At 38.1% G+C, this 26,491-nt stretch overlaps 1 pseudogene across 1 annotated transcript in view; it reads left to right on the top strand.

Moving 5' to 3' along the window:
* The window catches only part of LOC311596214 (serine/threonine-protein phosphatase 2B catalytic subunit beta isoform-like), a 245,335-nt pseudogene that overhangs the window by 133,307 nt on the left and 85,537 nt on the right, over window positions 1-26,491 (top strand). The window lies entirely within an intron of this gene.

Below are 26,491 nucleotides of genomic sequence, written 5' to 3'. Positions count from 1 at the left end.
TTAGAGATCCATTCATTAATGCACTCAGGATTCCCATGAAAACATATGAAAGCTGAAATATATTATATAGCTGAAAACTATAATACATATGCAGAGGACTTGATGCAGACCCATGTCTCTGTGAGTTCATGTGAGCCTTGCTCAGATGATTTAGGGGCGTTTGTTCTCCTGATGTCCTTCATCCCTTCTGGATTTTGCATTCTACCTCCTCTTCAGTGAGATTCCGTGAGCTCTGAGAGGAGGGATTTGATGGAAATATTTTATTTAGTGCTACGTTTTTCCACGTCTCTCTCCTTCTCCCTCACTCCTTCCCTCCCTCTGTCTCTGTCTCTGTCTCTCTCTCCCCCTCTCTCCCTCCCTCCCTCCCTCCCTCCCTCCCCCCTTCTGTGCTTATTAACTGCCTGGGTGGTCTCTGTATTTGTTCTTCTCTGTTGCTGGAGGAAGCTTCTATGATGATGACTGAATAAGGCAATGATCTATGAGTGTAGCAGGATATCATTAGGAGAATTTTGTTACTTCTTTTGTTCTTTTTTAAAAAACATTAGCATTTTGTTTTACTCTTGGTCTCTTGGTAGCCTGTTTTTTGGTTCTTGGCCACTCAAGCTGTGTTTTGTATGTGCTCCTTTTCATGGAGTCAAATCAGACAAAAGTCGGCTACTTGTACAAATTCTGCACCATCATTGCCTTAACATATTTTGCAGGCAGGACAGAATGTAGACCAAAGGTCTTGTGGCTGGGTTGGTGTTTATGTTACTTTCTTGGTAGCCTGAAGAATAGCGTCTTGTACCAAGGACACTAGAACATAAGGGTGAGAGTGCAGTGTAGGCACCAGCTCGACCTCTGCATGTTCAATGAGTTGTGTGCATTGTATTCAGCAGTGGGGCCATGCTGTCAGTTTGTGGAAAGCAATTTATTATCTTAGCAATAGCCTGGGTTATTTGGGGGACTTTCGTGGGACACATTGGACAAACAACTCAAATGAAAGTGATTCAATCCCAGTACTGGAATCTTTGGTGATGAGAGTTTGCCATCTGGGACTCTGTCTCCCTCCTTATTTGGAGACTTCATATATTTTAGAAAGTTTCCAATGCATTGTATTTCCATAATACCCCTCAAATGTCCTTAAATTCCAGCTATTTCTTCCAACATTTCTTCCCTTAAACCCATGTTCCTTTCCCCTTTCCATGTGATCTTGCCATTCCCACACTCCTAACCCTGACTCCACTCATAAAGTCTATTTTCTTTCACTCTCCCAGAAAGATCCAATATCAAGTATTTTAATGCCTGCTAACGTGGAAGACTAATAAGATTCCTATATTACTGTAAACATTTTATTTGATATTTTTTGAACTTTAGTATTTTTCTGTCATTATGGTCTCATCTTCTATTAGTAGATTTCCTAGGCATTTCATAATATACACATAAATAGCACATAAAGACAGCAACATGTTTGACAATATTCTTACTATGGATATACAGTAAAATATATTTATAATAAAATTAAAAAGAAGCTTTATATCTCGTTCCAATGCATTCATGCCTGCTGACTCACCCGAAGTAAGCATTCACTGCATCCCAGATTCTACAGTGTTCTGGCAAGACCATGGGTGTGATCATATAATATCTGACATTGCACAATACAGTTTATGTTCTCTGTGCCTGGATTCATAAGCTCATGGTTTTGAACTATAGGCTCAGAACTTCTACTGCTAGTCAAATTATGACTTTCTTAGTCATTCCCAAAAAGTATTAGGGGCCTCTACTACCCAGAAACAGAGTACGCATGCTGGAAAGTGGCTCCTTATCAATGGCAGTCTTATCTATGCTATGGTTTTATTTATTTTAAAATCTGTGCATAAATCTGGTGTTAGGTCCAGAAATCCTTGGTCCTTTTTATTTTATTTTTTAAAGTGTGTGTATGTATGTATGTGTGTGTGTATGTATGTATGTATGTGTGTATGTATGTATGTATGTATGTATTTTACATCCTGGTTGTAGTCCCATCCCTGCTCACCATCTAATACATTTTTGTAGGAGGCCTTGGTCCAGTTCAAAAAGGTCCTTGATTGGTGCTTCAGCCTTAACAGGTTGTAGTTGAGGAGAGGGAATAAGTTAGAAGAGGAAGCACAGATATGAGGCTGGAGATCATACCTGGGAGGCAGGAGTGGGAGGACAAAAGGCCTGTAGAGAAAAGAGAAAGTAGGGCCAGGGCACCTCTATGACAACCTGGAGACCTAAGTTAGGGTAGGCTTCTGGGGGGATAGGAGAGGGACTCTAGCTGAGAGTTCTAGTAGCAGGGTCACAGAGCCTGAGACTGATGAGGACATCATTTGACTAGACAAGTCTCCTATTAAAGGGAGGGGAACACCAAACTACCCACTAAAGCTTTGAATCAAAAAATCCACCCTGCTTATATTATGTGCAGGGATAAAAATAGAGCTGATGTCACAGAGATTGAGGGACGGTCCAACCGATGCCTGGACCAACCCAAGACCCACCCCATGAGAGAAAACCAACCCCTGACACTATTAACCATACTCTTCTATGCGTGCAGACAGGAGTCAAGCAGAGTTGTCCTTGAGGGGCTCCACTTAGTGCCACCTCGAGAAACAGACTCTGAGACTCACAGCCAAACACTGGGCAATGCATAGGAAGCCTTGTGGAAAAGTCAGGAAAGGAGAAAAGGTCTTGGAGGTGACAGGAGAGTCACAAGAAGACCAACAGAGCCAACTAACCAGGGCCCAGAGGGGCCTGATGAGACTGAAGCACCAACTGAGGCCCCTTTGCTTTTAGTATACATTAGATTCATTCATTTTGTTTCAGGTTTTTCTTTCTTTGTTATATGTCTATTATTTCTCTACCTGTATCTTAGCCCAAGCATAATTTATGAACTAACCCTGATGAATATTTTTTTTTAGGAAGGACGTATTTATTCCCCTAGCTTGAAGTGTAGCTATATCATGTAGGTCTAAAAGACCTATAAAGGTTTAACAGACCTACTGTTGAACTCCAGCATTGCTTCTGCGGAACATCTTCTGAGGCCAGTCAAACTGGAGATGTTTTCCGTGGTGTCCCCCTCAGCACGTTCCTTCTGTCTGTACATATTGTGTGTACATAGAATCGAATCAACACTTTGGCTCCTTCTTCCACTTGTTTTTTGTTACTTATGGTCTGAAGTTTAAAAAACAATCTTCAAATGGACTTTGCATTTGCTATGGTTTGGAAAATTTGAAAGGTTCCGAGTTGGCACTGTTATTCCTGATCCAAAGTGAAAGTTGAAAAATGCTATCGAGTGTTAGTTTTGAATGACAAGAAAGCTTTTACTTTCATTTTTCAAAGTAATATGGCCATCTGTTTATCTATTCACTTCCCATCTGTCTGTATACCTTCATATTTTTATGATGTCTGAGTTTGTGCTGAGCAAATTCATTTTAATCATTATCATCTGAGTCCATGCATATAAAACCAAGAGAAAAGGGCAGCAAATGCTTTAATTACTCTCCTTATGTATTTGATATTAAAATGCAAAATTATTTTTATCTGAAATATGTACACAATGTCAATCCCATATGATTTTAATTTGGAGTTAGAGCTGGCATTAATAAAATAAGCATTTGTGTCTGTTGAGATTTATAGATTTATTTTGTTGACCTATGCATGACATTTAGCTTAGCTTGAGAAAAGTAAATAAAGTACTGCCTTATTAACAGACAAAATCATGTTTTATGTAGGTTATAATTGCAAGTGCTCACTAAAGGAGCTATAGTGATAAAATATGTAAAACAGAAAAACTGACTTTAGAATTTAATATAAGTGAGTTAGATATCTATCATTTTGCATATAGAAAAAACCAGTCTAAAGAATACTTCCTCTGTGGTGAACTGAAACCATATTGGACTGCCTTGCATTTTCTAACCTGCTAGTAAACACTAGCACGACGCTTGAATCACTTCAGGCTCCTAGACAGAGTACAGTCTGTCTTCCCAACATGTCAGAATGACATTCAATGTTTTTACTTCTCCTTTTGTTTTTTTCCCCTGCTCACTCAAAGGAGTCTATCCTTCTAGCCCATCTGCACCCACCGTTGGCAGAGTAGCACCAATATCTCAACATGGGCTTTTCAGACTCTCCAGAATGTTGACAACTGTTTGGCAATCACGGTTATTTTCCCTCTTGAGTTTTATTTTGAATTTTTGTAGTATTTAGGCCAAAGTTTTCATGATTTGTTACTTATGTTATAATCTATAGTTTTTGACTCTTTTGTTTTTTTGTTTTTTTTCCTTTATTAATTTATTCTTGTTACATCTAGTAATGAATGTTGCACAAAGAGAAATGGCATTTGGTGAATACTATACCACCTTATGTATGCTTTAATAATGAGTTATTCTGTAGATTCCCGGCATCATAAAGCTGAAGCAGTAGTTATGTAAACACATGTGAAAAGTCATGGGAGTAATTAAAGTTTGGTTTTAATAATAAGGTGTAAAATTAGATAAAAAATAAAACATTCAATCATAACGTTTTTCACAAATATAATTGTATTGAAATTCATCATCAATATTATTGAAGGTAATTATTTATGGGAATTATAATTATATTAAACTTTTCAACATGATAGAGGAACTACTTACAATACACATTCAATAGGATAAAAGAGAGTTGGAATAAAATATGACACTTTAAGAAAGTCAAAGAAAGCAATCTCAGAATTCCCAGGGAAAAACTACAGCTAGGGATGCCAAATAATTTTGAGGACTTTTCTCCAGCAGCTATGTGGAAATTGTCTACCGGATGACTGGCTGCAGCTGATATTGTCAATTGGTTCATGGCATGGCTTCAAGTGCAGAGCACCTGAAGTCTGTGCTCAGCTGATGGGGAGGCGTGCTTTGCTGGAGTGGCACTGGAATACAAATAAACTGGATACCACTTAGTGACATGAAGTGCCACTGAAAGATAAAAGGCAAACCACAGTGAAAGTGACAGCAATCTTTTCTTTTCTGGATGAGGGAAATATAAAGGAAGAAGATGAGAGACCTCTTTAATAAAATAAAGAAAAAATGATAGTGCTTCTTTAACCCTGTATTATGGTGCTTAATATAATTTGGTAGATGCTCTAAATTAGAAGTACATTAAATGTCAAGACAATCAACACAGCCAGTGGATTGTCATGATGTGGTCAAAAGAAGTGATCTCCCAACCTAGCAGAGATGCCTAGAGGAGCCGTAAAGCTCTGAGTCTCGGAGAACACACACCAAGATGAGGATGATGTCTGCATTCTTGTAGATACTTTGTGCTTTTCAAAAATACGCCTTAGTGGTAGATTTCTTCTTTACTCAATAAAATTTAAATTAACTGATCCCAAGGTACTGACATCTCATCAAACTTGAAAACCCTGACATTTTACACACATAAGCCTCAGCTTGCTAAATAGTCTCAGAGAAATTCACACTTAACTTTGAAACTAATCAGACGTATCTCACTCACTGCCCACGACACAGTGAAATATTAAATCATGAAAGACTTAGCCTTTTGAGCTTTTGATATAAAAAAGTCTCAGGTGGTTGGTGAGAACAGCACATTAGCAACAGTAAATTAAATCTCTTTTGAATCTTATAAATGGGAATGCCTGGTTATAATTTTAATTGACATTCTGATATAACTATTTTATTATATATTCGTTGTCTTGCTTGATATAAAGCACATTTATATATTTATACTTATACATTTAAGGATTATATATATTCTTCCTTGCTCTGGCAAGGCAAGGTGGCTTGATGGTAAAGGTGCTTGCCACCAAGTCTGATAACCTGGGTTTGAATCATAGATTCATAAAACCTATAGAGTGGAAAGAAAGAAGTTGTTCCTATAAGTTGGTTTTTGACTTCCACATATTCACCATGTTACACACATGTGCGCGCGCGCGCACACACACACACACACACACATACACACACACACACACACATCTTTGTGCATTTTATACACTTAAATAGTAAAAATAGTAAAAGTATTACCTGACATATTATAGCATATCTGTGATTAAATAAACTGCCTGTCATGTCTCTGGCTGCTATGTTTTAAGACTTTGTGCAGGCAACATGTTTTTTCAATGATTGAAGGAACAAAATATTATTTTCATGAAACTGAAGATTATATAAATTTTACAAGCATACTTTTATCTTCCGGTGGCCCAAACAAAGACAGAATACATATTTAACTGAATAATCAGATAGTCAGAAAGTTGTTAATAACCAACTGACAATACTTGAATAACTATTTCTGCCAGATGTAGGGATCAGGCAGCATCTCAAGCCCTTCTCCCATTGGAAGGGCTGCTTTGTCAAGGGAAGATGGTTCCCATGGTTTTACAGATCACAGCACCTTGGCAATCAGTGGCTCTATTCACATGGAAGATCAAATAAGCACATTACATTCCTGAGCTGTTTGCATGCTCAGCACTGCTAAAATTAGGATTCCTTCTTATAAATGTTTCAAAGCAGTCTTCTCACATTTTAACTTCATTTCATTCTTTAGCATGTTGTGAAGAAAGATTTGAGCCATCAAAATCTTAGCTATGGCATGGTCACTGACTAACAATTTCATCCTGGTCACTTTATTCTACGTAGTTTCGTCAGAAATCAAGACCAGATTAGCAGTAGATAAAACACTGTGAGAAGAGTATTTGGTTCCTTTAGTGCTTTCAGCAAAAAATTAAGTATCAAAAACTCTAACCAAAGGTCTATGGAGCACAGACTTTTTTTTTTTTTTGGTTGTAGGGAGCAGATTTTATTTTCAAGATGACAGTTTCATTTCAGTCCATTTTGCCCACACTTGGAGGGAAAAGGAGTTTCCTAGGAAATTAACTGAGCGCCATTCCTTTTTCTGTCTCTGCTTTTCCAATGAAGGATTCAGTCCAGAGGTCCCGTTCCTAGCCACGTTTACCTGAAAGGGCAGGCTCAGCAGCTGGGAAACCCGCCCTGAACATCAGAGTTCAGTCGTCCTCGGTTGAAAGTGAGTTTCTTCTACTTACACTGCTGTGACTTAGGGTATTTTATCTCTGGTATTCAATTGTATGATGGTGACCAAACATAAAACAGCAGCTTCAGATTAACCTGTGATTTAGACACATGAGAAGCTTGTTATTTCCTTCTTGTTCATTTGTGAAAACTTCTCCCAGGTTTCTGTGGTTCTAGATAGAAGTCCAATGCGCTATCCATTGCGCCACAGAGCCAGGCAGAGCACAGACTTTTAATTGACAACATCTTGGTCTCTCTGAGTCTGTCTCCCCCATCCACACTCACCTATCCATATGTATAAAAAAACAATGGGCACAGGAAAATACATACAACTAGATTCCTGAATGTGACATTTTTCTTATGTAAAGTTGAATTTAAATTTTTTTAGTAGCAGTAAAAGTAATTATCCTATTTACTTTATACAATCAATGTAATACATAACAGGAAAACATTATTTTATAAACTATATATACATTATATATGTTATGTAGTACACACAAACCCACAAATAAATAGACACAGACACACAACATATGCACACATGCATACATATATACATACATAATACATACATATACATATATACATGCATAATACATACATACATACATATATAATTTAAATGGAATTATGTCACATAGGGTAATAGTTGTTCTCTAAATAGCCATGGACTTTCTAATAAAAACTGAGTGCCAACCACAGAAAATCTCTCTTTGAGTTGTTAAGACCAAAAATTAACACAATTATTTAAAGTGAAAAAGTTGGTCTAATTTTGAGAATTCAACATTTGCTTTGTATTAAAAAACATTGATGATGTTACTCAAATATTAATAAGAAGGAAAAAAATCAATGTTATTCACAGGAAGATTAATCTGATGTTTTTGAGAAGTTCATACATAATGCTGTATTTGAGTTACTTCTAGGTTTCTGAACCCTCCCAAGCATCTCAACTCTCTGTAGACATGATGAATTCAAGACCTCCTCTATCGCTTTATATATAGCGAACTCCTTCTCGTTATGAGTTAATTAGCTAAAGCATTTTTGTTACACTGATGAAAAGCTGACTAATGAGTCATCCATCTCCTGAGTCTTCTCATTTTCCTCCTGAATTTCAGCAAAAGGAAATTAAATGAGGATGTTAAAGGGTATAAGAAAAAAGTCTAAAATAGAAAAGGATGGATGAACGGTAGACAAAAGGGTACAGAAAAGAAAGAATGGATTGTGCTAAAATGTAGGTTTCTCATGCTTTGACTGTGATAAATACCAAAATTTATGTTTCCCATTTGTATTCTCACAAACAGGAATAAGATATGTATCTTAGCTATTTTTCTAGTGCTGTTTCAAAGTACCGTGACCAAGGCAACTTATAGGAGAAAGAGTTTTTGGAGCTTACAGTTTTAGAGGGTGAATCACAGACCATCGTATCAGCAAGCATTGCAGCATGCAGATGACAGAGAAAGACAATACAGAGCTAACTGAAATGCTGTTGGCTTTTAAATCTCTGAGCCCACCCCTCATTGACATGCTTCCTCCAAAACCTCACCTTCTTATTTTTTCCCAAAACCATTCTATCAATTGGGGACCATGCATTTAAATATATGAGTCTATGGGGACTGCATTGATTCAAACCAACACAGTGAGATAATTTCTGAATAGGAGTAGAATTAGCCACTGCCTGCTACCTCCTTTGAGGAGTAGATGATATTGAGATATGACAGCTCTTCTTCAGTCAACAATTCTAATACATGACTTGACTCTTCAAGATTGTGCCACATTAATACTATGTAAGGCAAATCACACATACTGGACATGGCAACTGTTAAATACTCCCACGGTGGAAAGACGACATTGCAAAGACAAACTAAAACCACCAGGACTTGTTAGCCATAACATATTAAGGGATTTCCTCTTTCCAGGATTCCAATAGCTAGCTGATTAAATTGGTGTTTTAGAGTAGATACACCCTACAGACATTTTAAAAAAGTAAATACAATGTGTCCCACAAATTTGGGTATGTTAAGCCCAGGGATTCTGCTCTATCTAAGGCACCAAGCAAGGACATCATCAAACCCCTACCCAGATCTAGCCAAGGGACAGAACATTCTCCACAGTTAAGTGGAGACTGAGGATGGACTTTCACACGAACTCTGCTGCCCCATATTTGGCCATGTCCCCTTGATGGGGAGGCCCGATGGCACTCGGAGGCAGGATAGCAGATTACCAAGAAGAGACTTGATACCTAGCATCATATTCATGGGGAGGAGGTCCCCCTCAGTCACAGTCATAGGGAAGGGGAATGGGGTGAAAGCGGGAGCGAGGGAGGAATGGGAGGATGCATGGGATGGGGTAGCAAATGAGATGCAATATGAATTATTTTATTTTTCAATAAAAATGTGTTAAAAAAACAAAAAGTAAATACAGCATACCAGCCACCAGCTAATTGGGAATGTTTAAGTGGTGTTGTTAACTTTAGAGTTCTACAAATTATATACAGCTGGCTTCAAGAACCATCGACGTATAAGGAGTGGGTGGTGTGGTAAGATGCTCAGCAGGTAAAGGTGTTTCCTGTTAAATCTGATGATCTGGACTTAGTACGCAGCATGTGATGAAAGAGAGCATCAACTCCTGCCCCTGCATCAACTTCTGTCCTCTGAGCCTCACATTCACACTGTGGCTGGCATCTACACATGCACATGTGAGCCCCCCAAAAAAGCAACACAAGCAAACACACACATATATGCCAAAAAAAATCACAAAAACTTTTCTCAAATGCTTTTGATGTCTAATAATCTTGTGTAAATCTTGGAATTACACAGGATATTCTTTGTAAAATGAAATGATGGCTGGGTTTTTGCTTTTGTTTTTGTTTTTTGATGCACTGTACTTTCCTAGACAGAACACACTACCCTTAATCAGTTGATCTGCCTAGAGAGACTGCAGTGAATAAGCCTAGAAGACTTATCATGTCACGTTCATACACACTTAAGGAACTGTTTGACCCACTGTGCTTTGCAAGGCAGGAGGAGACTCCAAAGAGCAAGAGAAACAACTGATTACATTGCACTGTTTTTACTTATCCCTAGAAAATATAGAGACTAGGATGATGCCTCTTTTCATCTTTTCCAAAAAAGTCAGTCACTCTTCCCAAGTGGTAGAGAGGATTGATGGATGGAGTGGGGAGAGGAAGGTATGGTCCTTGAATGCTGACCAGTCCTGGCTTTTCACATGGGGTCCTTAGGATCAGCATAAAGACCAGGGAGTTGTGATTTCTGTTTTCCTACCCAAGTGACTGTGTTTTGAATCAGCAGGTACAATTGGATCTTCATGTCATACCCAACACTTTACCATTTGAAAATGTAATTTCAATTAGGTGGTAACACTTCAAATCTCAACTAACAATTATAAAATTTCTCATAATAGATTTGAAAGAATGAGGATGGTTAGTAGCACACACATGACACTCCTATTTTAGGATGCATATGGATGTGGGTTTTGTCATATATACAAAAAGCTGCTGTCTACACATGCACACATATGCATGTATACCCCATATGACTTTCTAGAGTTAGCAGAGCACATCATAGTTATGGTAGCTATACACAGTAAACATCTATTGTTTTGCACATCTATAAGTTGAAAGTCCAACATCATCACACTAGACTGCAATCTGTGTGGTTGCAGACCCACCAGGGAAGAATTCATTTCCATGCCTTTGTTAGATTGTAGAATCCAGGTCTACTGCTTGGCTTGTGGCTCTCTTTTCCCAGCTGTAAAGCAATCAAGGTTCCTTCTGCTTTAGTGTAATGCTTCTTTCCTTTCTTTCAGTGTGATCTCCTTTTAAGGACTCGGGACATGACAGGTAACCCAGGGTAACGGGCACATGTTCAGGGCTGTGATTTCACCTACATGCTTCATCTCCAGATCTTAGTCACAGAGTCTAGGGATTGGTATAAGGAAATATTTTTTGGAAGGCACTATTTTTAGATGCACACACATAAAATTCTCTCTCTCTCTCTCTCTCTCTCTCTCTCTCTCTCTCTCTCTCTCTCTCTGTGCATGTATGTGTATTTCTGTGTCTCTGTCTGTCTTTATCACTCTGTGTGTGTCACTGTCTCTTTCATGTGTGTGGGGGAAATTCTAAAGACATACATTAAAAAATTGATAGTAAGTGAACAAATCAGGTAGATTTTATTTTTTTCTTTACATCTCTATTATCCAGACATGTTATAATTGGCCTAATCAAAATAAATGCTATTTTGAATGCAAACTTCAAAATTATATTTGTTACTCATTTACTGAGTATTACTGAGACAAACACCATCCATCAAAGTTTATAACTTGGGCACTTAGAAAGTAATTTATTTTAAAACTTGATGGTGCGCTGAATGAATATCACATGCTTAGAGGCTTAGGAAAGAGGCCAACCAGGAGAGACGATCTGGCCTTCTCAGCCATTGATTTCTGCACAATCAATTGACTCGGATCATGCAGTTAATCCAATTCAGTAGTTAAGAAAATTGAAAAGACCAGCTGTGTGGTTTTTGGGTCCAGTATTTTATTTATTTATTTACTTTTACAAGAGACACTGAAAGCAATGCTATTTTGTTAGCTTGTCTAGACCTTCAGAGGAGGGAAAAACTTTTTTTTAACCTTTGCTGCAAAATAACAGTTTCTAAAGGGAGTAATAAAGATATAACCTTAATTCTCATAGGAAATAAAAAAAAGCAGAATACAAACTAGTTACATTTCTATGACTATTTAGCTAATATGACATAAAATTTAATTAAAATAGAGTAGCCTCAGTCTCTGGAAACATTTAAAAGTAGCTTTTATATCTGAAACAAAATAATTCTGTTTGCCCTTAAATAGGAGGAAATATAAATAGGTCACATATAGAGTGTTAATACATGCTTAGGTAGTGTATTCTGTCTCTGTGTCACTCCTAATTATGACTTGATGAAAAGCTACATTCAGACACAATGCAAAAATAAAAAAAAATTAAACAACCACTTGTTCTGTCATTCATGTAAAACACAGAAAACGGCTCAATTAGACAGTGCGCTGTGGAGTGCATGCTAACTGCTATCAGAGTAGAACTCATTTCCTCTGTGAAATGAATCCATTCTTAAACCATCAAATGAAACCTTTAGCTCTCACTATGTTCCTATTAATTGCAGAGTACTTCACAGGCTCTTGTTGAATAGAAGAAGGGAAATTATAGAAAAGGTCACTTTCCTTCCTTGCCAGTGGCATGCTAATTAGCAGGGGAACACAGGGAGCAGCGTGTGAGGTGACTGGATATTTGAACCGGAGTCGGGAAGAGATGCTAAAACATGTATGGAGTGGCAAACGCTGCAAGAGCACATGTTCCTGTTTTCACAGATGGCGAGCTTGTGCCGGGTCTCTCTGGTGGTTCCAAAGCTGGTCTCTTTTTCAGAGAACTACAATGTATTTTGTTGGTCACTGGCCTACCCTAACTGTTCACATATCCTCCATGAGGTTTTCCACATCTGGTTACTCAGGCATCTTGTCACTGCTTCTTTGAGACGATTCCATCCTCTGGCTATTTCCCCTCTTTCTCTTTCTGTTAGGGTGGCTGTCCACAGAATGCATCTGTCTCATCAGAAGGACGGCTAGCTCAGGTATCATTTCAGCCCTTACAATTTAGGGCCCCAATTATCTCACTAGTCAAAACAGCAGTCACTAGGTACATGTGCCTGATAAAAGTTAATTAAGTTAAATAATAGTTAACGAGTGATTTTCCCTGGTCACTGTTGAAAGGCTCAACAGCTACAGTGATTAGGAGCTAACACAGTGGGTGCCCTGGATGGAGATTTTCATTACTACTAAAAGCTCCATTGGATAATGATGGGATAGAGAGTCAAACTAGTCAGTATTAATAATGCGGGCAGAGCAGTGCGCAGCAGGCACTGGCACTGCAAATGGGGACGGACGACCACCTTTCTTTCTATGGGCATCATTTCTCTGTTCTGGCTTCTTCATCGCTGCAGGTGAACATCATGTCTCTACATAAAAACATAACAAACAAGCAACCACTACCAACTGTCAGATTCCTTATTGATACAACTTGGAACACTGGTTGTTTAGTCAAACAGTAAAAATACTCACAAAGGTAATGTAAGCATGTAAAAGTGAGCGTTTGAATGGGCTTGTTGTTGCTTTCTCACTGGGTGAATATTCATCTACTAATTTTTGCCACTGAACGTTTTATATGCTCTTTCTAGAGAGGCAGGTGTTTCATAGCTACCAGCAGTGTGATGTATAATTTCCACAGTGACCGTCGGCCACACGGTGAGTTCTAAGCAGTTAGTCAGGGAGGTCGTTCTTATCTTAGTTTACATGAAGTGAGTGGAAAGTCAATCATCAATGAAAACAGAGGTTACCCTTAAGAAATGGTTCTTAGGAACTAGAGGAACAAAATAATGAACCTAAAACCAAAAATGGAGAAACTGAGTAATCAGGACAAAAGCTAGGTTTTTAAAAATTAATTTATTCTTGTTACATCTCAAGGGTTATCCCCTCCCTTGTATCCTCCCATTCCTCCCTCCTTCCCATTTTCCTCTTACTCCTCTCCCCTATGACTGTTCCTGAGGGGGATTACCTCCCCCTGTATATGCTCATAGGGTATCAAGTCTCTTCTTGGTAGCCTGCTATCCTTCCTCTGAGTGCCACCAGGTCTCCCCCTTCAGGGGACATGGTCAAATATGAGGCACCAGAGTACGTGTGAAAGTCATACCCCACTCTCCACTCAACTGTGGAGAATGTCCTATCCATCAGCTAGATCTGGGTAGGGGTTTGAAGTTAATGGCCTGTATTGTCCTTGGCTGGTGCCTGAGCTTGAGCAGGACCCTGTGCCCAAATCTGCCTATCATAATGTTCTTCTAGTAGGTTTCTAGGACCCTCTGGATCCTTCTACTTTGCTATTCTCCCATGCTTCTCTCATCTTGATTCCCGATAGGATGTCTTCTGCTCTGTCCCAGTTTCCTGGCAGGTGAAGACTTTCATGGGACATGCCCCTTGGGCTAATATGCAGATATAAGTGAGTATATACCATTTGAGTCTTTCTGCTTCTGCATTAACTCACTCATTATGATCATTTCTAGCTCAATCCATTTGTCCACAAATTTCGGGAATTCCTTGTTTTTAATAGCTGAGTAGTATTCCATAGTGTAAATATACCACAGTTTCTTTATCCATTCTTCTACTAAGGGACTCTTAGGCTGTTTCCATGATCTGGCTATTATGAATAAGGATGCTATAAACATGGTTGAGCAAATTTTCTTGTTGTGTGCTGGAGCATCTTCTGGGTATATTCCAAGGAGTGGAATACTGGGTCTTGAGGAAGCCCTATTCCCATTTTTCTGAGATAGCATCAGATAGATTTCCAAAGTGGCTGTACTAGTTTGCATTCCCACCAGCAATGAAGGAGTGTTCTTCTCTCTCCACATCCTTGCCATCATATGGTGTCACTTGAATTTTTGATCTTAGCCATTCTGATGGGTGTAAGATGGAATCTCAGAGTTGTTTTAATTTGCATTTCCCTGATTAGTAGGGATGTTGAGCATTTAAAAGTGTTTCTCAGCCACTCAATATTCCTTTGCTGAGAATTCTCTTTTTAACTTTGTGCCTGATTTTTATTGGGTTGTTTTATTTGTTGGTGTTTAAATTTTGAGTCCTTTATATATTTTTGATATTAGGCCTTTGCTGGTGGATGTAGGATTGGTGAAGATCTTTTCCCATTCTGTAGACTGCATTTTCCTTCTAGTAACAGCATCCTTTGCTAGTATTTTTATTACTGTTACTGTCCAGTAGAGCTTGAAATCAGAGCTAGAGATAACTCCAAAAATTCTATTGTTGTATAAGATTGTTTTAGCTATTCTGGACTTTTTGTTTTTCCAAATGAAGTTTAGAATTGTTCTTTCAAGGTCAGCAAAGAATTGTGCCGGTATTTTGATGGGGATTGCATTAAATATTCATATTGCTTTTGGTAGGATGTCTATTTTTACTATTTTAATCCTGCCAATCCACGAGCATGAGAAATCTTTCCATCTTCTGATATCTTCTTCAGTTTCCTTCTGCAAAGGTTTGAAGTTTTTTTTTTTTTATATAAGTCTTTCACTTGCTTGGTTCGAGTTACACCAAGATACTTTATATTATTTGTGGCTATTGTGAAGTGTATGGTTTCCCTCATTTTTTTTCTCAGTCCATTTGTCATTTGTATACAGGAGGGCAACTGACTTTTTTGAGTTGATTTCGTATCCATCCATTTTGCTGAAGGTGTTTAGCAGATGTAGGAATTCCTTGGTAGAATGTTTAGGGTCACTTATATATTCCATCATACCATCTGTGAATAGTGATACTTTTAATTCTTCCTTTCCTATTTATTTCCCCTTGATCTCCTTTAGTTGTCTTATTTCTCCAGGTAGGATTTCAAGCACTCTATTGAAGAGATATGAAGAGAGTGGACAGCTTTGTCTTGTCCCTGATTTTAGTGAGATTGGTTTAATTTTTTTCTTCATTTAATTTGAAGTTGACTATTGGTTTGCTGTATATTGCCTTTATTATCTTTATGTATTGGCCTTATATTCTTGATGTTTCTAAGACCTTTATCATGAAGTGATGTTGGATTTTTTCTGCATCTAATGAGATGATCATGTGATATTTTTCTTTCAGTTTATTTATATGGTGAATCATATTGATAGATTGTTGTATGTTAATCCATCCCTGCATCCATGGGATGAAGCCTACTTCATTATGATGGATGTTGTAATTAATATGTTCTTGGATTCGGCTTGCAAGAATTTTATTGAGTATTTTTGCATCAATGTTCGTGAGTGAAACTGGTCTGAAATTCTCTTTTTGTGTTGAGAAATCATGTGGTTTAGATATCATGGTGACCATGGCCTCATACAATGAGTTAGTTTGAAAATGTTCCTTCTGTTTCATTTTATGGGATAGTTTGAGGAATATAGGTACTAGTTCTTCTTTGAAGGTCTGGTAGAATTCTGCTCTAAAATCATCTGTCTCTGGGATTTTTTTTTTTTTGTGCTTAGGAGATTTTTCATGACTGCTTCAATTTTCTTAGGGGTTATAGGACAGTTTAAACTGTTTACCTGATCATGATTTAACTTTGGTAAGTGAAACCAATCAAGAAAATTGCCTATTTTATTTAGATTTTCCAATTTTATGGAATACAGGCTTTTGAAGTAAGACATAATGATTCTTTGGATTTCCTCAGTGTCTCTTGTTATGTCCACCTTTTCCTTTCTCATTTTGTTAACTTGGGTACTTTCTTTCTGCCTTTTATATTGTTCTTTTTGTTTCTAATTTATTGATTTCAGACTCGAGTTTGATTATTTTCTGCCATCTACTTCTTCTAATGTTTTCAGGTAAGATGTTAAGTTTCTAGTATAGAATCTCTCTAATTTCTTTATGAAGGTATTCAGTACTGTGAACTTTTCTCTTAGCATTGCTTTAATGATGCCCCATAAGTTTGTGTAGGTTGTGTCTTTTTTTTCATTAAATATTAGTAAGTCTTTACTTTCTTTTTTGACTCAGTAGTCAAAGAGCAGGGAGTCGTTCAATTTTGAGGAGTGTGTAGGCTTTTGTTATTTCTGTTGTTGTTGTTGAAGTGTAATTTTAATTCATCATGATCTGATTAAAAATAATGAATTAATTCAATTTTCTTTATTGGTTGAGGTTTGCTTTGTGACTGAGTATATGGTCTATTTTGGAGAAGGTTTCGTGAGGTGCTGAGAAGAAAGTACATTCTTTTGTGTTTGGGTGACAAGTTCTGAAAACATCCATTAGGTCCATTTGATTCATGACCTCTGCTAGTTTCATTATTTTCTCTGTTGTTTCTGTTTCAATGATCTATCCTATGGTGAGAGGTGGGTTGGAGGTTTGGGTGCTGTCTTTAGCATCCAGGAACTGCCCTTGAGGAAGTGGGAGGAAGCAAATCTCTGGTTGCTGGAGTGGAATGCCCCTGGACCTGCGGACCTGAGATCAAGTAGGTGGAAAGCACTGGGTGAGCATATAGCAGATTTCTCCTGGACCCAGGAGAAGGCCTGGGGAGAAGGGTGTGTGTGGTAGTGATGGAATTCTATTGCAGGTGGGGAAGAATACGAGGGTAGGTGTTTTGGAGTCAGCTGCCAGGTTACTCAATGATTGCAGTCTCTGACCTTCTGCCACTCAGGTACGGTCTGGTCACCGCCATCTTGGAAGCTCCCACAAATATTTAAATAGAAACAAGGCTGGTGGAAAGACTCAGCAGGAACAGGTGCTTGCTGACCGACCTAGAGACCTCAGTTAGAACCCCAAGTCATTATGCACAGGAGTCAGGAGCCTTGTGCTAGCTGATTCCACGCACCTCTGCGTCCTTCTCCTCCTCTAGCATCCTTCTGACCTGCACCTGCCTGTCAATTCCATCCTAGACAAAAATCTTAAACAATTGTTATGAATTTCATACTTTTGTCTTACTTGAATGATTGGGCTAGTGTGGGATGTGTGAATTTCTCTTACCAATGTGAAAACTTCTCACAGAAGTGAGCAGATTCCACAAAGATAACACCTGACTTGAGCACCAATGATGTTTCAACTCCACAAATATTCTTGAGCCTGAACTGAACACTAGCTTCATCCATTTCTTGACAAAGCAATCTGAACATAGTCTGTTCTCTGCCTTACTTGCCAAACTATCCCTTCAAACTACAGTCACTACAGTTATGTATATAAATGCCATGCTGCAAATTTTCACAGTAAAACAAAGTTATGTTAAAATTCTGATAGTTTTTTAAAAATGTTCTTTCAAAGTTATATCTCTGTGACTCATAAAATGTAATGTCATTTAATCTTTTCTTGAAGAAAAGACTCTTTTAGGAAATAAAGGTTCAAATGTGAAAATCAATTTCATATAATTGCAACATCAGGATATTCTTTGCTTTGAAAACTCAAAAGCCATGTGTTGGATACCTGTTAATGAAACAATGCTTAAACACTGAGTTCTGAATTGGGCCTAAAATAGAGGAAAATCAAAACCAACTTAAGATTATTTCTTTCATTTGATGAAAACAAATGTGATTTGAAGTTAGAGTTATCAATAAAAGAAATTATTTATAAAAATAATCACAGTACAATTTCTCTTATAAAACACAACAATTCTCTGAATTTTGTTTTAAAGAAGCAATTAACAAACTTATCTTCAAGACATAAAGATTAAAGAGAAAATAATAACTTTTGCTTGTTTATGCATTTTGTTAAATTTTAGAATTAAATACTGGATCTAAAAAACTTACACGATTCCCATTTCTCAATTCTCACCAGAGGAATATTGAATGGCCGAGAAACACTTAAAGAAACACTCAGTGTCTTTAGACATCAGAGAAATGCAAATCAAAACAACTCTGAGATTCCATCTTACACCGATTAGAATGGCTAAGATAAAAAATTCAAGGGACATCACATGCTGGTGAAGATGTGGAGAAAGAGGAACACTGCTTCATTGTTGGTGGAAATGGAAACTTGTACAACCACTCTGGAAATCTATCTGGTGCTTTCTCAGAAAACTTGGAATAGGGCTACCTCAAGACCCAGCTATTCCACTACTTGGAATATACCCAGAAGATGCTCCAACACACAACAAGGACATATGCTCAACCATGTTTATAGCAGCCTTATTCATAATAGCCAGAACCTGGAATCAGTCTAAATGCTCCTCAGTTGAAGAGTGGATAAAGAAACTGTGGTACATTTACACTATGGATTACTACCCAGCTATTAAAAACAAGGAAATCCAGAAATTTGTGGACAAATCGATGGGACTATAAATGATCATACTGAGTGAGTTAACCCAGAAGTAGAAAGACTCACATGGTATATACTCACTTATAATTGGGCACTAGCCCAAAAGTCTTCATTTACTAGGAGATTGGGATAGATGTGAGGACATCCTACTGGGACTCTACGTAAAAGAAATATAGGAGATAGGGAAATAGAAGGACCCAGAGGGTCCTAGAAACCTACAAGAAGAACATCGTGATGGGTGGATCATGGCCCAGGGGGTTCTGCTCAAACTGTTGGACTAACCAAGGGCAATACAAGTAGTAAACATCAAACCCCTACTCAGATCTAGCCAATGGACAGGATATTTTCCACAGTTATGTGGAGAAGGGGGACTGACTCTGACATGAACTCTGGTACCCCATATTTGACCACCTCTCCTTGGTCGGGAGGCCTGCTGGCACTCAAAGAAAGAATAAGCCAGATACCAAGATGAGACTTGATAGCCTATGACCATATAGTGGGGGAGGAGGTCCCCCTCGGTCTTAGACCTAGGGGAGGGGAATAGGGTGAAAGCAGGAGGGAGAGAGGAATGGGAGGATACAAGTGATGGAATAACAATTGAAGAAAAAAAAACCTTACATGATTCTAGCTAATATTGTGGTAGGTTTACAGGTACTAAGGTTTTGTGTTTTTTTCTCAATTGTGACAACATGATTTTTAGTTGATTTGAAATAGGGACTATGCATGAATAAAACATATAATTCTGAAAAAACAATAAGGATAAGGACATGAATTCTGTATTCAGTAGAACAGTATAAAGGTCCAGTATTTGAGAAAATAATTTGGTCCTGATTATGTTTGGGTAGATAAATGGCAATGCACATTCCAGTAATAGGCCTATATAGAACGATACTGTATATCAATTGAAAGTGATGTCAAAATGAGTGGAAAGAAAGGAAATTAACTGATTAATGGTGTTGGTGTAACTAATCAGTAACTGGGGGAAGTAGAAAAGATATTCATTATTCATACTGTATTCAAAATAGATTTCAAACATAATACCAACATAAAAATAAATCCACAAATTCAGTAAAAATGTGTAATGAATTTTGGAGGTATAGAATTACTTTATAAGCTTATTACTCAAACTAATAAAGGCATAAAATGACAGGTCAAATACCTGCATGCTCTGAAAACATATAAACAAAATATATGACAAACTAAATGAAAGGAAAAAGGAATTTTATTACAAATAATTTATTTGTAAAACTGTTGCTACAAATGTGTTAACCAACTGAATCTATGCGTTGTGCTTCATACTGTGACCACTTTGAGGAGTAACGGCACTCTCCTTGGCTTTTTCTCTGTATGTTTCCACATGTGACCAGCTTACTCCAACTCTCTTTTGTTTATTTCACAACTAAGTTTTCTCTTACTTGCATTGTTACACATGCAAGTGAGGAAAAACTTTTGATACAAGCTTCTCTTCCTAGGATTGGATGAATGTTGATTTGTTCCCAGAGTGACCTTTTAACAGTTTAACTGGTTATTCTCTGGATTCAACACCTGGCAGGCACAGATACAGTGTATCCGTGACTGTGACCAGTACTCCTGCTGGCTACATGCCTCTGCAGTGATTGATGGTGCTTTTTAGAATCCACTCCCTCCAGGTCACCCAGGTCGAGCTCGTTTACATTGGTAAAGTCTCAATGCACACTCAGACCTTTATTTGTCTTCACAGGGAATGCAGTTTCTGTTCTGCCTGTCACACTGTATTTTTCCACATTACTTGCTATTTCTTGTAATAACCCACTATCTTTGCTTTTATTCTTCTCAAAATGTCAGCACCCTGACAGTTGGATGATTCTTGTCCCATTTTTTTTTACCCAGGACAGTCTGACATGTAGAAATTGATGTGTGGATAAATACCCTACAGTGTATCAGTACAACGCGATGTACAGTGATATAGAAAGTTGTGAACAGCAACAAGGGAAAACATATTGCTGAACCAAGAAATTATGATTTCTCACAGGATATTGCTATTAGTGTCCACTTGACCTAGAGGGTAAGACCCTATTTCTGAAGGTACCATATACATTGGTTGCAGTGCATAGGGAAATCATACTGATATTAGCCTGGAAGCTTCCACCCTTCTGATTACCTTTCATGATACTAAACGATGTCAATGCAAGCAGCTGGCACAGGAACTACATTATTTTTCTTATATACGTGTAGACCTTTCATGGACCAAAATCAAGCTGTCAGGTAAGATGTGTCCACTGGTTCAACAGTAGCAAAATTGTTATGGCTTAACCAACTGTTTTCTAACTGGATTTGAGGTGGGTTCCACAGAAGTTAGTGATTCCTGCCCCGTGAACCTAGCTAAATGCCAGTGAAGTCATAGGTCCTAGCAAGTAATCAACTATTTCTGCTTTGCTAAATGGAGACCTGCTGTCAAACTGCCCCCTAAATATGTATGCTTATACCCGTAGATTATTGCTGTTTTCAGCCTTTTCAGCAAACTGTGCTTAATGAGGTAACTCATGGGCCGGTGAAGGTCTTAAGAATGAGTTACAATTGAGTGCTCAGTGCTAAAGGAGAAGTCTGTATTATCCCTTCAAGTCTCAGGGAATGTAGCAAGAAGATATGAAAGAATGGAAAGGTCTAGGATGGAGGAGAGGGCTGTGATGTGTCTTCTGGGCATAACATGGCCATGGACTTTGTCTTTGTTAGTGTCCTATTGCTGGGAAGAGACACCATGACCATGGCAACTCTTATAAAGGAAATCATTTAATTGAGGCTGGCTTACAGGTTCAGAGGTTTAGTCCATTATCATCATGGCAGGAAGCATGGTGGCAGGTGGGAGACTTGGCACTAAAGAGTAGCTGAGAGTTCTACATCTGGATTCACAGACAGCATGCAGAGTGAAACGCTGAGCCTAACTTGAGCATTTGAAATCCCAAAGCCCCACCTCCAGGGATACACTTCTTACCACAAGGCCACACATCCTAATGCACTCTCTCAGCATTCAAATATGGACCTATGGGGGTGGGGGGGAATCATATCCAAAACATCACAGAATTCTTGAACGCACAGAAGAGAAAGTTAACTTCATAGAATCTTGACAAGAGGGGTTCTTCAACATTCAGTCATGGATGGTGTAAGGGCTTCTGTGGCCCTGTCCCTCCTGGAGAGCCACTGACAGTTAATAGCAGCGGAGGCAGGAGGATTCTTTTTTTTTTCTCAGTGATTTAGTCACTGGGGACTTGGCCATGCTGTGGTGGATAAATCACACCTTTGAACATCTGGCTGACCCTTCTTAGGGACAATAGATCACAACAGAAAAATAAACAGCAAAAGACATGAATGTGAGAAGGATGTACATACATACATACACACATATATGAAAATTTCAAAGAACAAATGAAAAGAGATTATCTTTTACAGTATGATTTCTATTTGTAAAGACACAAATGAATGGATCGAAGTATTTGGAAAGTTCTGCTACATTTCTGGTGAAGGGTCATACTGAATTAAGCATGATTAAAATGATTGTGGTGTTTTTGTTTTTCTCATTTTCAATACAGGTGAATTCTATTTATTGTTAGAAACCAAATACATCATTCATTTTTCAAAATATTCTTGCAAACCTACACTCTTCTTATCATCCCAGTATTGACCACTAACACATTCCTTAGGTAAAAGAAGAATTTTGAATGCTCATCATCATCATCATCATCATCAACATCAACAACAACAACAACAACAACAACAGCAACAACCGTGCGACTCTTAACTGTCATGCTATCTTGTCATGTATGTTGAGTCCAGAAGAAAGAGAAACTTTATGGGTTATTTTCTTTAATGAACAAGGAAGTCCTGATTCTCTATGATTTAGCTCTGTCTTCCTGTATTTTCCCCATGGAAAGTTGTGCCAAAAGTTTTAATGTAGCAGGTGTGAGGCTGATGACCTGTAGTCCTGTTTACAAGACTGGCCCTTGTGTGACATCTGGGAATTTCGATTTCCTGTCCTTAACTGGCAAGAGTAGCTCACTGCTGAATTGTTCTGCCTAAACTTAACAACAGATTTCCCTAAGTCTAAGCAAATGTCTTTTATGGACACTTGCTTACTCTCTCAGAATCTGGGATTGTGAAACTTACCAGGTGCAGGCTGCTTACACTACCCCTGGGGAATAACCACCCTAGGCCTTGGGTTTCTAATGAGCGCCTCTGGTTGGAAACACTCCAGACACCTTGTCACAACATGTTTCTGGAGAACTGAGAATGAAGAGCATCTGGTTTTCCTCTGGGGAGAGGCCTGGAGGAAGCATGTGGCTGATTCTGTGTGGACTTTACCCGTGTAGCTTTTCATCTTTCTTTGTATCCCTTTGTTGTAATAAATTATAACTCTGTGCACTACTGTGTGCTGGATCCCCTGGAGTCCTGGTAAGTTGCTGAACTCATGGAGTCTTGATGACTCTGTGACACAGAAGCTTACTTGCAGTGTAAGAATACTTAACACATGTTCATGTAGTTATTTTACTATATGATGACCGACATCCAGGCTATCTTCTTTATAATGTGATATGACGTCATAGTTACTTCCCATGGCTCAGATGTACTTTACTGATTCACACCCTCATTATCTCCAGATGGAATTAGACTCTAAATGAGATACAGAGCCCCTAGTATCTCAATAGACAGTATCCTAGATTAAGCATTCAAAATTTTCTTTTGTGGGGACAATTTAGGTGTTGGCAACAACCCAAAGAAAGCTATATCCCTTAATTTCTGAAACTGTAGCTTTTACTTGGTTCTCTGTATATAGTAAAAAGTAGATTAGGATCTGCAGTTCATGTGGTTCAGAACAGAACTGGTGGATTCTTGCCTAGGACTCATGACCAAGATAAGGGGGTTTTCCTAGGTTTTAGAAAATTGCTTAAGAAAAGGACATTAATTTTTCTGTTTTCTAGACACTTCCGGGTTTTTTTTTTTTTATGATTTTCCTTGGCATTCCCATGCTTTTCAAAGTTGTAGACCTAGAGTATCATACATGACTCCAGATGTTTGCGGCTGCTCATTCACCCTGTAGTGTAGGTGGAGAATGACCAAGTGGCAAGGACGAGCTCATGTCCTTACTTTGTCACTATCTAGCTGTTTGGCTATATATAAGTTATTAAGGCATTTAAGTCCCATTACAATTTCCTCATTGGAAAATTGATTTTAATAAAATACTATTCCCTCTCTGTGGCTATAAGTAAGGAGATAATAGGCTTAGAATTTCTAGGGAAACATTAAAGAATGTAGACCCAACAGAGACAGTCCCAATCAGTCATAGAAGGAAAAGACCCTCACATCATTGTTGAGATAGCTAGTTATAAGAAATTGTTTAGGTATGTAGTCAAGTGCGTTTTCTAGTACTTTGTCATAAATCAGCCTTTCTAGCTTAGTCAACTCACAAAGTGACTCCTCCAAAGGTTATCACTGCTGGGATATGGCAAGGACCACCTGGGTTAAATCCACCTGCTGAGCAGACTGCTGTTAGACAAATGCCTTCAGACTTAAGCTGTATTTTCTCCCAACTCACATAATCGTAAATACAGTCCTCAGTTTAGTGAGAATGTGCCATGGAAAAAGGATTCGGAAGTTGTAATCTGGTCTGATTGACATCTCTCCAGAAGAAAGGAAATTGACTTATGACCTCAATACCATATATCCCAGAGAAACTTTCTATTGGATATTTATTTTTTAAATGTTTACTTCAAATATTTCACGATAGGCTGAGGGCCTCAAGATCAAGCTTATATCTAAGTTACCTAAGATCTCAATGGAGTCTTGGTGGATTATCTTGGGGATAATCATTTAATTCTTTTCATTAAGGTAGGATGCTAATAATATCACTACATGTTTTACATTAATGAGACAGAGCAATGGATAGGTAAGTCTTTTGGAAAATATGTAAAAAGTAGAGTACAAGGTTAGAAGAGGACCCGTTACCCAAAGTCTATATTCTTCTCACTGTTTTTCCTTATTTATTTGTCTATTTTTGAGACTGTATTTCAAGTCCAACATTCCTCTCTTCTTTTCCTCTCTGAAAACTCTCCCACACACTCCTCCTTGATCTCTGTTCAATTCATGGCTTCTTTTTTCATCAATTGTTATTGCATACATTACATGTATTTGTATATATACATATACCAACTCCTTAAAAACCTTTTGAGTCTGTATAATGCTACTTGTATGCATGGTTTCAAGGCTGAACATTTGGCACTGGACAACCAGTTGATGTGCTCTTCCCCGGGGAAGGTTACTTATGTCTCTCCCAGTTTTACTCAGTTTTATGTAGTTCTTTGGGTAGGGTTGTTATTTTGTGAGCTTTCCCTCATGCAGTTTGACATGTTTTTTGGTGTTGTCTGTGTTCAGCTCATGTTCTGTCAGTGAGACTGTATGAGTGTAGCTGCAGATGTTATTAGAAGACACAGACTCACAGCAAACTTCCCAATCCTCTGGCTCTTACACGATATTCTTCTCTTCCACAATATTCTCTGAGTTTTGGATGTGGGAGTGCTGTTCTTACACCCACAGATAAATACAGTCTTCAACCTCCATCATCAAGTAAAGTCACACAACAGATGGAGACCACTCCAGAAAACCACAGTCATTAGGTATGCAGACTATGGAGCCCAGTCCCAGCAGATACACCTTTACACTGATTTTTGATATGTTAAAAAAATCTAATGTGATCCACTCACATCTCTGCTCATCCATCAATCCTAGGAGGAAAAAGGCTTAAATCACTCTAGATAGTACAAAGAGACACTGTATCTATTTCCTTTTACTTTCCAATTTTTAAGAAAGTATATGCTTGTTTTTTGTTTTTGCTTTGGAACTTGGAACACACCAAAACCTGATTACTCAAAAAACAAACAAACAAACAAACAAACAAACAAACAAACAAACAAAAACACTTTCTTTGTTGAATAGAGGCGAAAATTCCAGCTTCTTGCCACTGTACTGGTGTTTCCTATCATCTGAACCCAGATTTATTTTTTATAGTTGTATTCCTTCTTGTTTATTTATTTTTAATGATTTATTTTATGTTTTAATCATGTGTGTATATGTGGGTACCCAGAGAGGCAAGAGGGGTTGGATCCCCTAGAGGTACAGGAGGATGTGATCCACTTGACATAGGTATTGGAAATTGAACTCAGGTCCTCTAGAACAATACTCACTCTCAACTACTGAGCTGTGTGGTTTTGTCCTTTAAGATTTACATAGAGTTGGAGTGTTTTTCAATTTTTCTTTCATATACTCATCTAGAGTTTCTTTCATATACCAAGTTCCCTTGGTTTAATGTGTTTTCTTGTGATCAACCTCCAGTCTTGTTTGCAAGTGTGTTCACGACAGTGCCTAACAGTGCATCTCGATCCTGCTACTCATTTCCTAAATGTTTATTGGTTTGAAAAAAAACTACAATAAAATAAATGACCTGATGCTGCTGCTCCCTCAGTGGCTTTAACCTAAAGCACAAACCTGTTCCCCTAGGGTAGCATAATGCAGAGAGATGAAAGCCACAAACATTAGCCTGATAGTGTTTAAACCTTTAAAAGCCAAGAAATCTAATAATGAATGCATCAAAAATTTGTTTTTCTGTTTCATTATTTCTCTGATCT

Source organism: Acomys minous (assembly GCF_964271855.1).
Source record: "Acomys minous genome assembly, chromosome: 4".
Classification (NCBI taxonomy): Eukaryota; Metazoa; Chordata; class Mammalia; order Rodentia; family Muridae; genus Acomys; species Acomys minous.
The sequence above is the reverse complement of the archived record's forward strand: the minus strand, read 5'-3'. Positions and strand labels throughout refer to the sequence as shown.